A 14,139-nucleotide genomic window follows, 5' to 3' on the forward strand; every position below is an offset into this window, starting at 1 on the left:
CCTGGTTTTCTGACCGCGCTAGGCCTCACTGATGTTTGGCGTCACTTGAACCCCACAGCGACTCAATACACGCACTACTCCGCTACACACAACAGTCTCTCACGTATTGACTACCTTTTCTTTTTGGGGGTGGGACTGGGATCGGTGGACAAACTAGAGATCCTACCCAGAGGTGTATCTGATCACTCCCCAGTGTCCCTCCACATTACGACTAAGGAGAGGAGGCGCGCCAGGCTCTATCCAATATACCCCAATTACTTACAAATCCATGGTATTAGAAAGAAACTTAAATTGGCCACATCACACTATTTTGCAGAAAATGTGGGCACAGTTTCCTCACCCTCGGTACTCTGGGAGGCATACAAAACAGTCCTGCGCGGCGCAGCAATAGCGGCTATCACAGGGCACAAACGAGACTCCAGGAGTGAACTTGCTCAATTAGAATTGGCACTACACGCCGCGAACGCCGCCCACATGTCCGACCCCACCCCTGCCACTGCACATGCGCTACACCTCAGACAACAACAGCACCTGGCCCATCTTACAACGGTTACCAAGGGACCCTTGGCGAACACCGCACACAGGGTATATGACGTGGGCGATAAAGCCGGGAAGATGCTGGCCTGGTTAGACAAGAGGGGTGGTTGCAACAGAGGTATTCAGAGACTATACACACAGGATGGCCAGCTGCTGACACACCCTGAACAAATAGTCCGCACCCTGGCACGCCATTATCAGGAAATATACACACCGGTTCGGGCTGTCACAGAACGGGAGGCGTTAGCATCACTCGACCACATTACTGTCCCCGCGCTTTCACAAGAAGCGCAACAGGAACTAGACACTGACTTAACAGAAAATGAAATCCAATTGGCGATACAGTCGTTGCGATCCGGCAAGGCGCTAGGACCTAACGGGATACCCGTGGAATGGTACAAAGCGTCGGCTCCCCTGTTGAGCAAACCCCTGCTAGATATGTATGAAGAGAGTTTAGACAAGGCTGAACTCCCTCTGGACCAGCGCACAGCTACGATAGTCGCCATTCCTAAGCCAGACAAGCCGCAGACTATATGCGCCTCGTACCGACCTATCTCCTTGCTCAACGTGGAAGCAAAGATCCTAGCGAAACTCCTGGCTAGTCGCCTGATCAAGCATCTACACACCCTAATACACCCCGACCAATCAGGTTTCATGCCGCACAGAAGCACAGCACTGAATCTGCGGAGGGTACATGGAGTCCTGGCGCGAGCACATCTCCTCTCGGAACAGGCAGTAATCTTATCCCTGGACGCCAAAATGGCTTTCGATCTGGTGGAATGGGAGTATCTATTTGCGGTCCTTGATCGTATGGGCTTCGGCCCGAAATATATAGCGTGGATACGGCTGCTGTACAAGTCGCCTATGGCACAGGTGGTGGCGAATGGTCACATTTCACAGACCTTCCCCCTAGGACGCGGAACCAGACAAGGGTGCCCACTATCCCCCCTACTCTTTGTGCTGGTACTGGAACCACTGGCTATTTTGCTCAGAGCAACACCACTGTTTCGGGGCATCGCCTGGGAGGGCGGGTGGGAAGATAAAGTATCCCTGTATGCTGATGATATGCTGATCTACATGACCAATCCCAATGAGGGTGTTCCTGCCCTGTTGGCTCTGTGCGATGAGCACGGGAAAGCGTCAGGTTACACCCTGAATTGGTCCAAATCTATAATATTCGTACTTAAGGGCCAGGAACCGTTGTTGCGGGATGACTGCCCCCTGCAATTAGCGATCGGCTCATTTAAATACCTGGGCATTTTCGTCACCACTAATGCAGCGGACTTCTACACCGCGAACTTGGTGCCACCTCTGACACGTCTACGTGCAGACGTTAAGTACTGGGCTACCCTGCCGCTAACCCTCCTTGGGCGAGCAGCGTTATATAAAATGATGGCTCTCCCTAGATTTCTCTATGTGTTAGAAAATACCCCTCATGTGGTGGCTCCACGCTACTTCCAACAAGTCGCTGCACTGGTATCTGCTCTGTTGTGGGGCAATGGCCCAGCCCGTATAGCACATGACAAATTAGTTAAAAGCTGGTATGACGGAGGGATTGCACTACCCAATCTTCAATTATATTATTGGGCATCCCAACTTAAGATAATTAATCACTGGATCCACGTCCCGCGGGATGACCCCGCATATAAGGCGGACTGGTCACAGCTGGGGACAGACGGCATGCTCTCAGTATTGTACAATCACTCACAGGTTCGGCAATTGATTGGACCGACGTTACATACGGCAACCTTATGGCATACAGCACAATCTCGACTGGGGTGGAAGGGGAAAATCACTAGAATGACTCCGTTATGGGACGCGAAATCGTTAGGAAACTTAAGATCCAGTAGGGGCTTCGCACACTGGGATCAAATTGGGATTTCGGTGGTAGGAGACCTTTGGGATAAGGGCTCAGTGGTTGCATTCTCACAGCTACAGCAGCAGTATGGTATGGGCCCCAATGAAACATTCAGGTATGTGCAAATCCGACACGCCCTACTACACGCAATTCCGCCTGACACCATACTCCCGGACTCGTCACCACTAGAGGACAGGTTACTGACGGAATTTATGGAGCAGAAGGCAACCTCTCTTACATACAAAAAACTGGTTAACAACCTGACAGACCCCACACAGAAACTTAGAGAGAGATGGGTTGGGGAACTAGGAGACATGGATGACACAGAATGGAATGAGGCGCTTGCGTCGCCAAGAGAAGTGGGCATCTCGGCTAGGTTCAGGTTGGTCCAGCTCAAGATACTACACCGCACCTACTACACCAGAACACTTCTACACAAGATACAGCGGGCACCACACCCCTTCTGTCTAAGAGGCTGCGGGGAGGAAGGAACTCTACTCCACACACTATGGGATTGCCCATTGATCCAAGAAGTCTGGAGACAAATTATGCGCACAGTCTCCCAAGCCCTTGAGGTGTCACTCCTGCCTGAACCCCGTAAGTGCCTGTTGAACATTTGGGACCCTACTGACCTGAACAGATATGGACAATTGTGGGTCACGTTGGCTGTGACAGTGGCCAAAAGAGTCATTGCACCAAAATGGGGTACTCCAGAATTGCCTACGGTGACTGGCTGGATTAGAAATATGGACCTCCTCATGGTGAAAGAGAGGGCGGTGTACATAATGCGGGCCTGTCCCCGTAAATGGAATAAGGTATGGTTGCCGTGGAATAAATACAGGGGAGAACCATGTGCACCCTTACCGGAGGACGAAGACTTAGAATCAGAGGAGGAGGAAGATTAGGGGGGGCGGACTAATGTATGAAACTCTGATTTGTGGTGGGATGGAGCGGGAACACGACATTACCTTTGAACAATGTCCGGATTATGTGCAATAGGTGACAACTGTCTATGAAAGGGTACAACATTCTATTGTAGTGATGACATTAGTTGGGTTTTTGTAGAAGTGATTTTCCTTTTATTAGTTGAACTTGCTGAGAACCAATTGCTATATCATAAATGGGCAAATTACGAACTGGAACAGGGTATGGTATGTTGATAAGAGAGATTCTGTACGACACGGTAGCGTTTATTTCTTTCATATCCGTAATATGAGAATAGACTCAGAAGTCAGAATGTAATGGGAATTATCCGTCTCTCTGATAAATGTTTGTAATAATGTGAAACTACTGATCAATAATGATAATGTGAATAACTTCTTTGCCTTCTTGAAAATAAAGTTTAAAAAAAAAAAAAAAAAAAGCATCACATTAAAAAATACTTTGTACCTTAGGAAGAAATAATTTGATACACAAATTACATCAAAACTAAAATCGGGGATAGAAACAAAAAAGAAACACAGGAATGAAAAGGTAAAATCACAATTCACAGATTAAAATCACAATTTATACATTTTCTTTAAGATCTCAGATTAAACATTTTCTTTAAGCCTTTTTGATCTAATGGGCCAAGCCCATGATAAAAATTTTGAGAGACCACATACATACAGTGACTGAGTGTCAGACATCAGGATACGCAATGCCTCATTATGTTGCCTAGTACCTAGTAATCTACATAATGGTTTAAGCCAGCATTTCATCTGTGACACATATGCCGGACATGCGAACAGAATATGTGCAATAGATTCTGTTCTGGACTTACAGATAGGGCAAAAGGGTGTTGTTTGGAATGGGGCTTTCCAGCGAGCAGTTAGTTCGTGCACTGGAAGCACCCCAACCCTAAATCTAAAATACAAAGCCCTATCAGCAGGTTTCCAAACAATATCAAGGTAGGGTTCTCGAAATGCCACATCCTTAAACGTTAGAAAGTCTTCTGTTAGTCTACCAAGCTTTGGGTCAGTACTATTTCTAGATGCGACCCAACTCCAATAGAGCTTCTTCAGTGTTGCCTTAGGGGGGGAAAACCTACTTGCCCAGGCTTCATTAAGGCCCAATTCACCAAGTAAGAATTTCACATCTTTAAGCCATTTTATTTTATGCCATCCCTTTCATCGACATTACTTCTGCGAGCCCCTCTGCATACTTTGCTAATTCTGGCACTCGCCATAGCCGGGCCCATAACAGTAGCGGACGGACTTTTGCCAGATCTTTAATCGAATGGCATCTTAGATCGAGTAGCAAAGGTACAGATGGAGTGCTCTGCGGGAGTGACATTAGATCCGTTAGGAATTTATTTTCTGACCTTGCCAACTGTTCCATATTGCAGGTACCCCACAGCTCCGCCCCAAAAAGGGCCGAGCTGACTCCCCTCGCCTTATAAATATTGATGACCGGGGCAATGGGTCTGGTTGAGGAGGAACGCTGTTCCTTAAGAAGCACCCCCACTACCCTTTTGTGGCTTAATAGCATTTTACAAAGATGAGGGTTCTACTGCAAGGTGTCCGAAATACGTATACTTAAATAATCAAATACAGTGACCCTTTCCAAGGATGCATGGTTTAGGACTGGGGGTCGCCCAAGTTTTTTTGGGGGGTTCAACACCAAATATTTTGTCTTGTCTGTATTTATTACAAGCCCTCTTTGGGTACAAAAAGCCTGAAAATTATCTAAGAGACTCTGGAGGCCCACAGGGGACTTGGATATTAAAAGCGTATCATCAGCGAATAAGAGGGTTGGAATTCGCTCGCTGGCCAGGGATGGAGCATCAGATGGATTTTCCAGCAAGTGCTCAACCACACCAATCACATATAGTGAAAAAAGGGTGGGAGCAAGAACACATCCCTGGCGGACGCCTCTCTCCACTGGGATTCTGTTTGTCTTCTGTCCCTGAGTGCCCCACCTCACTTGCGCAAAATTTCCTTCATGGAGCCTCACTAGAATTGACAAAATATTAGAGGGAATCCCCATATTGGACAGCACTCCCCATAGGCATTCCCACGGCACTAGGTCAAAGGCAGTCTTTAAATCAATAAACGCGAGGTAAAGACTGCCTTTGCCTATAACAACCACTTTCCAGTACATTAATAATAGTCTAAATGCCTGCTCTACTGTCCCAGTACCAGCCCTGAATCCTGCTTGGTAATCTGAGAGAATCCTGTTATCATCAGCCCATTGTAGGATTCTCTCAAGTACCACCTTCCCGACAACCTTCTGCGTGGAGTCTATTAGGCCTATAGGGCGATAGTTGGAGGGGTCGTCCCTGCGCCCCTTTTTAAAAATTGGGACGCCCTCAGCCCCCCTCCACGATTCAGGGAATGCGGCACCGTTGTCAATGGCGATGAGTAAGGTACGGATGAGCTTCCCCCATTTGGGTAGATCAAAACGAAGCAGGTCCCCTGGGATGCCGTCTGGACCAGCTGCCTTTTGGGGCACAATGCAACTAATTGCATTTTCCACTTCCTTAACTGTAAAGGGATTTCTATCGGGTTCTCCTAGGGGTATCAGAAAACTACGGGGAGAGAACTCATTAACGACTCCCTGCTGACATATATACAGTTTCAAAAAGTGATCAAACCACATTTGACCAGTAATGTTGCATGTGATAAGGTCACTAACAGGACTATTCTTGGCTCTTATTGTATTCCAGATTTCTCTTTTATGCCCAAAGTGGTGTATCAATTTCATAAGTCTCAGGAAGTGTTTCTGCCTGCTTTGGTGGCTGTTTTAGACTTGGCTGAGGAAGTCCGTGGTTCTTGTTGGACGTTAAGCGGGCCTTGCTGCTTTATTTGGATTGCACGAGTTCCTTTCAGAAAACAGACTCTCTGTTTGTTTATTTTGGGTCTTCCTCCCAGGGGGAGAAGGCTTTTTTATCGTCCATCAGCAGGTGGATCAAACAGTCGGTTGAGTTGGCACATTCTCTGTCTGGGTCCCCTCCTCCGGAAGGGGTGCAGGGGCGCGCTACTCGGTGGGTGACAGCTTCTTGGCAGAATTTCATGGGGTGGCTCTTTCAGAAATTTGTCGGACTGCTATTTGGGGCTCCTCCAATACCTTTTTACAGCATTATCGCCTCCAAAATGTGTTGTGTGATGATACCCATTTTGTTTTTTGTGTATTGCATGCTGTGCGCTCCTGAATTGTTTTCTCACCTGTATTAATAAATCACTTTTGGGTGCTGATTAATTGTGTTGTATCCTTCTGTGTTTTTTTCTATATAAATGCCAGCTTCTTGTCTGCGGTATTCTCACTTTGTAATGAATGAGACAAGGACAGGAGGGATCTCATGGTAATGCTCTGTTACTTACCAGTAATCTTCATTACCCATGGTGATGTTGTCCTCGTCCTACTCATTAGACCCCAGTATCCCTCCCGAATGGCCAGTCTTCATATGTGGGGTCTGGTAGTTCAGAAGGAATTTCTGGGTTAGTGCCACTTAAGTATTCCCAGTGGGAAGGGGTGGGGTTCCAGTATTCCTTTTGTTCTTTTTTTCTGTCTGCGAGATAGATTTATCTCACTTTGTAAAGAATGAGACTAGGACAACAGGACCAGGAGCAATGAAGAAAACCTATAAGTAATAGGGCATTACTAGTTCCCTAGAGTGTTTTGCCACATGTTTTCATTGGTAATGCCTTTCTGGGCAATTACGAGTAGAACCAGGGGTGTTAAAATCACATGCAGAAAATGCAATGTAACACTGCACTCTAACTTTACACAAGTGGAAAAGCCAAGTGTGTTAACTCTGAGTGCCGGTCAGATTTTCTGTGTGTCAAAATCAAACCAGGAAACATTCCCTATCCAATTATACGACCCCAGGTAAACTGCTTGTAGCAAAACTGGTCTAAAATTAAGAATCTTATTACAAGTTGATGTTCCAGCTTCAAAACAGGTGCAGTTGCCACGGAAAAGTATCACCTGCTCAGAGCAGGTAGTACATTTCATAATTATTTGAAATATGAGTTTATTGTAAATATTGGAAGTATTAATACATTTCTACAATCATTTTTAACACATTCATTTTTCATAACCCAAGCCCATAAAATAGCTTTACTTTTTTTAAGAACTTAATTTATGCCCATTACTTAATTAGTAACATCCCACATGCACACTTGCATTCTGGGGTTTAACCCCTTCCAGGCTGATGACGCGTAACCTGCCGTGCGCTCATGACGAGCTGAGCTCGTCATGTAACGCGGTAATTTCAAAATTGCCGCGTACAGCAGGAAAAGCCGCCGCATTGATGCGGTTAAATAGCCCTGTGAACAGCTGACCAGGACACCAGGCTAAATATTATGTAGATCCAAGTTGAAATCATGTTTGTATACCAACAGTAAGCTCCACGTCAGCGAAAAATAAAACAATGCAGGAGAAGACATCGAAGACTAATCAGGACATGAATACATTTCTTCAATATGCCCTCAGCCTACATTTCTGCTACATGTAGGCTGTATATGGATTCCATATTGAATTTGCTCAATCCTCTCTGCTGTTGCCGCCCCCCGCTGACGAGAACGCCGCACCACGCCACGACGCCCACAACGCCTACGACGTCCATCGAAGCGCCGCCTCCAGGAGCCCTCGGGAGAAGCACGGATACCGGCTGCAAAAATACGGTAGAGAACTGTGGAAATTCAGGCTCAAACTGCGCCGTAGTCTAACCCCCAGAGCGCGCGCCTTCTAGGAGGTTGCTGGCAGGCGCTTGGGACCCATGGAGCACAACAGAGAGCCCGCTGGTAAATCCTTGGTGGTACCTGGCACACGCTGCTCTCTGTTTCCCGCTGGCAACCCCCTGCTTATAGAGAAAATGCAGGGGGTAGGAACAGGAGAAGGAGCAGGAATAGGTGGGGCAGCCCGCCCAGGGAGCCCCGGGCAGCTGGAAAAGGAAAAGAAGGAGGAGATCCCGCAAAAAAAAGAAGGGGATTTTGGAAGAAGTACACAGTGGCTGGCGTAGCGGGCGAGGCAGGATAAGGGCACAGCAGAGGTAAGTGTGTGGATGGCTGTAGAGCTTCCATATTTTTTAGTAAAAAAAGAAGGAAAAAAGAGAGTAATTTTAGTCAAAACTGAGTAAGGGGCTATAATTTAAGAGCTGACCAGAGAGCAAGTGGGGAGCAAGTGGATTACCCAAAAACATATAAAACCCAAATAAAAGACTAATGGCTCCAAAAAGGAAGTAGAGAAATCGCAAGGAGGCCGTAGAGCAAAGCCCAGTGGGAGGAGAACCCTCTATGGAGAGTAGAACCCTAGAAGAAAGCCTGGAGAGCTTGTAGAGCCCCAAAGAAGGGGTAAAAGAAGTGGCTCAAAAGAGGAAAAATAAAAAAGGCTCTAAAACTACAAAAGGAGCTATGCAAAATAATAAAGGAAGCTCATCACCCTCCAAATTAATAAAGGACTTTTTAGTGAAGCACTACAAAAAAATAGTTTCTTCTACCAAGCCCATGGAAGTGGAAGAAGAGCAGCAGAATGAAAATGGTTTGCTAGAATCTAGTGAAGAAGTAGTAGAGGTATAGCAATCGAGGAACTATTCTCTATTTAGCCAAAACGAAATAATAACAGGACCGCGGCTCTCTTCGTCACCGAAGTTACTCTCACTATATGGTCAAGAATTGGAGGAAATGGAGGATCAGGAAGTATCTGGCCTAGCGAAAATTGACAGCGAAGGCCTGAGATGTGACCGGGACGATGTATTGGTCCCAAAGGCACTTTGGCCACACACAAATATAATCCAAACGCATCAGCAGACCTCGAGAACAGAGAGAAGAGATAATTCTGGGAGGAACAGTTTACATGACTTTGACATCTCTGCAACTCCCTCTTCCTCAGTGATGGACGTACTTTTGATGCTTCAAAAAACCCGTCAGGGGATACTAGAGTCACAATGTTAAATAATGGGGTGTTGAAATCACAAAAGGTCCACTTGCAAAAGATAGAGGAGGAATTGCAAGGAATTAGGGGGCAAATGCCTTCCATGTTGAGTCCTGTTCTAGACCCACAGGTGACGGAAAACAACGGGGGTATAGGAATAATAGAACCGTCACACAGTGTATATGTATCCAAATGCCCAATGGTGATAAAAAGAAGAGAAGGCAATTGGAGATACAGTCAACCAAGGCTGAGCAGGCTCTTAAAAAGAGAGTTACATAGAAAGAGAAAGAGAAAAGAAAAAGTATGCAAAAAGGAAAGTAAAAAGGAAAGAGCGGAAGAATCTAATCTAAAAACAACGCCACAGAAGGTGACACCTCTTAAAAAGGCTAGAGTAGTAAATATGAGAAAGGGACAAATTATTAACAAAAGGGAAAGTGTTACCAAGAGATCCACGAAGGAGCTATTAAAACCAAAACCAGCGTTAAAATGCATGAATATGGGCAACAATATACAAAAACAGAAGCATCAAAATTATGAGAAAGTAGGACAGGGGCAAGCGAAAATGGAAGTAAACAGTAAAGAAGGGGGAAATGGATGAAAGAACCTTAGAACAGATTTAGAATCCCCAAAGAAAGAAACAGAACTAGGAGATAATAGGTGGTTATATTTTGAACCGGCTCATTTAGCAAAAAAAGGGAAAAAAACAAGAAAGTTGCTACCATTAAATAGATCCCAACTCCTATACTCATTCGCAAAGTGTCCAAGCCTGAGGGGTATTGGAACAAAAGATCTGAGACAGGTGGGATTTATAGAAAATATCCAAGGAAAGGAATTCTCAAAAGTGTCTGTTTATTCAGCTTTAGTAAGACTGGCAATTGAGAAAGCAGAGAGGGAGATACTACAAGAGGCTATAAGGCTAGTACCCGAGAAAGAACTAGAGGTAAATATCAACCAAGGTAGAGGCTTCCTAAGGTGCCATGCAGGGCTTGGCAAGAGACAGGTGAGGATATGGGAGGAGAATGAAGGGGGGATGAATAATCTGAATATAGTAGTAAATAATTCAGCCCTTGACAAATCCATGGGTAATTGGAGCCAAAGAAATAACTCAGGTCCAAGAAACATGGCTATGCGACGAAACCCCAATTTTTGATGGGTTCATCCAGCTCAACCGTTCAGCTAATAAAAAAAGGTTTGGGCGCCCAGCAGGAGGAATTATCACCATCCTGTCTACGAAAGTTGCAAAGAATGTGGTAGTAATAAATGTAAAATGTAAATGGCTACTTGCATGTAGGGCTTCCCTGCTGTTCTCAAACAAAACTGATGAGAATGTTATTGTTAACATTTTAAAGAAGATCTTGACTCATTATGGGAAAAGTATGGGTCGGATATATTTTTTTATTATGGGGGATTTTAACCACAAATTGTACCCAAAGAAGGTTGATATTTGGCATAGTGAAATCTCGGAGGTATATGGAATAAAAAATGCATGCTTTTTTGCCTGTGATCCTTCAAGCCTGGACTTGGCATTGGGAAACTATTTAGGGACTAAGGGTCTGTTCAGTGTGAATGGAAGACTTGAAAACGATAGCCCAGCACAGAAAACATTGAAAAAAGGTAATCAAAATTGTCCAATACATTATATGTTTATGTCTGCATGGAATTTTTCCCTCATAATAGGATTTGAGGTACTCCAAAGGGAAGAAAGCGATCATAACCCCCTGCAGCTTGTGCTGCAAGGGGGCATGCTGTACCCCCGAGATAAAGTGATCCCACAGCAAATTGAGTACCCTAAAAGAGTGACCACTAGATTAACGGACGAATATACAGAAAAATTTGAGAAGTTACAGCAGAAGGTAGATTTGGGAACAATAGGGGGGAGTACAGTAGAATGGTATGAGGAAAAAATAGCCCAAGTGGTGCTTTGCCTTAGAATCAAATTAACAAAAGATAAAACAAATAAGCACACTCCCATAGTAAGACAACATAAATGGTTTTCTGTGGAATGCCTAAAGAAAAAAAAAAGAGATAAGAAAAATAACCAGAAGCATTAAAGTAAAAAATGATGGGATAAGACAACTCTATCTTAATAAACTGAAAAGAGAATATAAAAGGCTAATTACCACGGCTAAAAGAGTGTATAAGGATAAATGCTGGGAAAATCTTCTGGAAGCCATTGAAACTAAGAATTTGCGTGAGTTTTGGAAGCTGGTAAGAACTGGCTCCGACCACATGGTGGGGGCAATGAACTGTGTGGGAGAGGAGGCAGCATGGGAGAAATATTTGAAGGAACTTTATAGCCCTCGTAGAGAACCTGACGAAGGAAGGCCTCAGCCCTGGCAAGGGCTAATGGAAGAATTAAAGGCAGACTTCACAGAAAATAATGTAAGAAATACAATAGTGAACCTAAAGTTAACCAGAGCAGCAGGCCCAGACAATCTTCCTGCAATAATAATAAAAACTGAGCTAAATTGGTGGGCGAGTTTCTTTTCCCACATGTTTCTTGTGATCCTTGAGTAACATACCTATTAATTGGAAAGGGGCAATAATAAGACCCGTGCACAAAAAGGGCAATATGAATGCACCACAAAACTATAGATTAATTAACCTATTGGATATAGGTGAAAATGTGTTTTCAAAAATAGTGCTGCAAAGACTGAAGGACTGGGTGGAACAGTATTCGATTGTACCGGTGGAACAGGGGGGTTTTAAAGAAGGCCACTCTACGATCGATCACTGCTTCACCCTCTGGGCAGTGGCTCGTAAGTCAGTTGAACAAAACGGTAAATTGTGCTGCTGTTTTGTAGATTTCAGAGCCGCATTTGACTCAGTTGACAGGAACTGCCTCTGGCAGACATTAATAAAGAAAAACATCCCAGGGAACTTGCTGGCCATCATAAAAAACTTCATAGTGGGAACTGGGCGCAGGTAATCAGAGACACAGGAGGTTCACTGACGCTAAAAATATCAATCGGGAATGGGCTCAGGCAGGGCTGTGTACTGGCCCCCCTGTTCTTTGCAATCTTTTTGGCGGACTTACCGGCAACTCTAGAAGTTGAGAGAAGTGCCAGTCCGAGAATGGACGGTAAGAAAGTGTCCTGTCTCCTGTACGCAGACGACCTGGTGATCATGGATCAGACTGAAATTGGTCTCCAGAGGAAGCTAGATGCTTTTAGAGAGTATTGCGAAGGGAGATTTTTAACTATAAATATGGACAAAACCAAAATCCTGTGCTTTGGGAAAAAGGCTATTAGTTTTACTTGGTTCTTAGGAGACCTGCAATTGGAAACAGTCAAGGAATATCGGTACCTTGGACTGTGATTTGATAGGTCTCTTAAATGGGGCACTCACCTAGAAGCACGGGATGCAAAAGCATTTGGATCAATCTGCGGGTTGAAAAAATGTAATCATTACTATGGAGACATGTCTCATAAACCGGTGCTAAAAGCATTTAACACGATGATCCCGCCACAAGTCCTGTACGGAGCAGAAATTCTATTTTTAAGCGGGAAACGTGACTGGGATCTAGAGGAAGGGAAGAGCTTGAAAAAATTGCTTTCCCTACCCCGTTCATCAATGATCCAGGCAGCAAGAACTGAGATAGGCTCAACTGCCTGGACCATACAGTCTCAAATGCTTTTAATCCGTTTCTGGAAACGGTTAGACACAGAATCAGTCCATAAGGTATCTCAATGGTGTAGAAAGGAGATAGAATCGAGCAGCCTAAGATGGGCTAGGGAGGCAAGAAAAAGGTATTGTTGACCTGTGATCATCTAAGGGTGCTAATTTGCCAAGTATCGTTAAAGGTAGATTTTACCAAGAGCGACCTTAGAAACCAAGGACAAGAAGTGTCTAGAAAAGCTGATTTAGAATATCTGAATAAGAAAAAATCTGTTCAATGTTTAAGAGAATCATGGCTAAAGGAAAACTGTTTTCCTTATTTGAATATCCTACCTAATCCAGGTCACAGACAGGAGATTTTAAGATTAAGAATGAGCATTAATCCTTGGCTGCTTGATGAAGAAGTAAAGGCACAAATGCTATCTAGTGACGGATTATGTAAATGTGCGCTGGGAACTAAAGGTGATATAATGCACATTTTACTAGACTGCCGAACACTACTAGACCTCCGTAAACGGTACCTATGCCCAATATTAATAAAGTATGATACAAGGCTGCGGCTTCATGTGGCAAAACTATTAATGGAACTACCAAATATAGAGATAGCAATTGCATTGGGTAATTACATGAAGGCAATTAAAAGTCCCCAAGAATGGTTTAGTCAGCCTTAAGAGTTTTATAAATTGCTTTTGAGTTTTATGTCAGGTTTTATGAATTTTATATAAACATGAATGGATTGGGTTTTAGAGTTGTATCAAGCCGGGTATAAATTGTATGTGTGCCCTGTTTTTATTGGATAATTGGTATTTATTTTATTATTGAGAGTGTTTTAGGCTCCTTGGTGCTCCGAGAATGTACAAATTGTGCAGTAGTAATAAGTGTAATGAGTTTTGCTATTTGTTTAAAGACTATGGTCTAAATAAACAATGTTTTTGACTTGACTTGAATTTGCTCAATTCAATGGGAAATGCACTGGAACATAATATATGCATAAATTACTGTCAGTGCTGCAGATCGCTTCCAGGCACCAATGTGCAGTCTGCATGCAATGACACAGCCCACTTTCAGTAACGTATTGAAGCAACTACTTGTAGAGTTGCTGGAATGTTCCTATGCAATGTAGAATATAGAACTAAGGAATAGAATATCTTCTTTTGAAGAAACGGGAGTTGGAGTGAGGAAACTGTAAGAGAGAGCTGGAGGTAACTTGGATGAAGAATACATTTAGAGATAATCTACAAATGTCTGTGGTGGATTATTACAAAACTCCC

The sequence above is a fragment of the Lissotriton helveticus genome, chromosome 5_1 (genome assembly GCF_964261635.1).
Source record: "Lissotriton helveticus chromosome 5_1, aLisHel1.1, whole genome shotgun sequence".
NCBI lineage: Eukaryota > Metazoa > Chordata > Amphibia > Caudata > Salamandridae > Lissotriton > Lissotriton helveticus.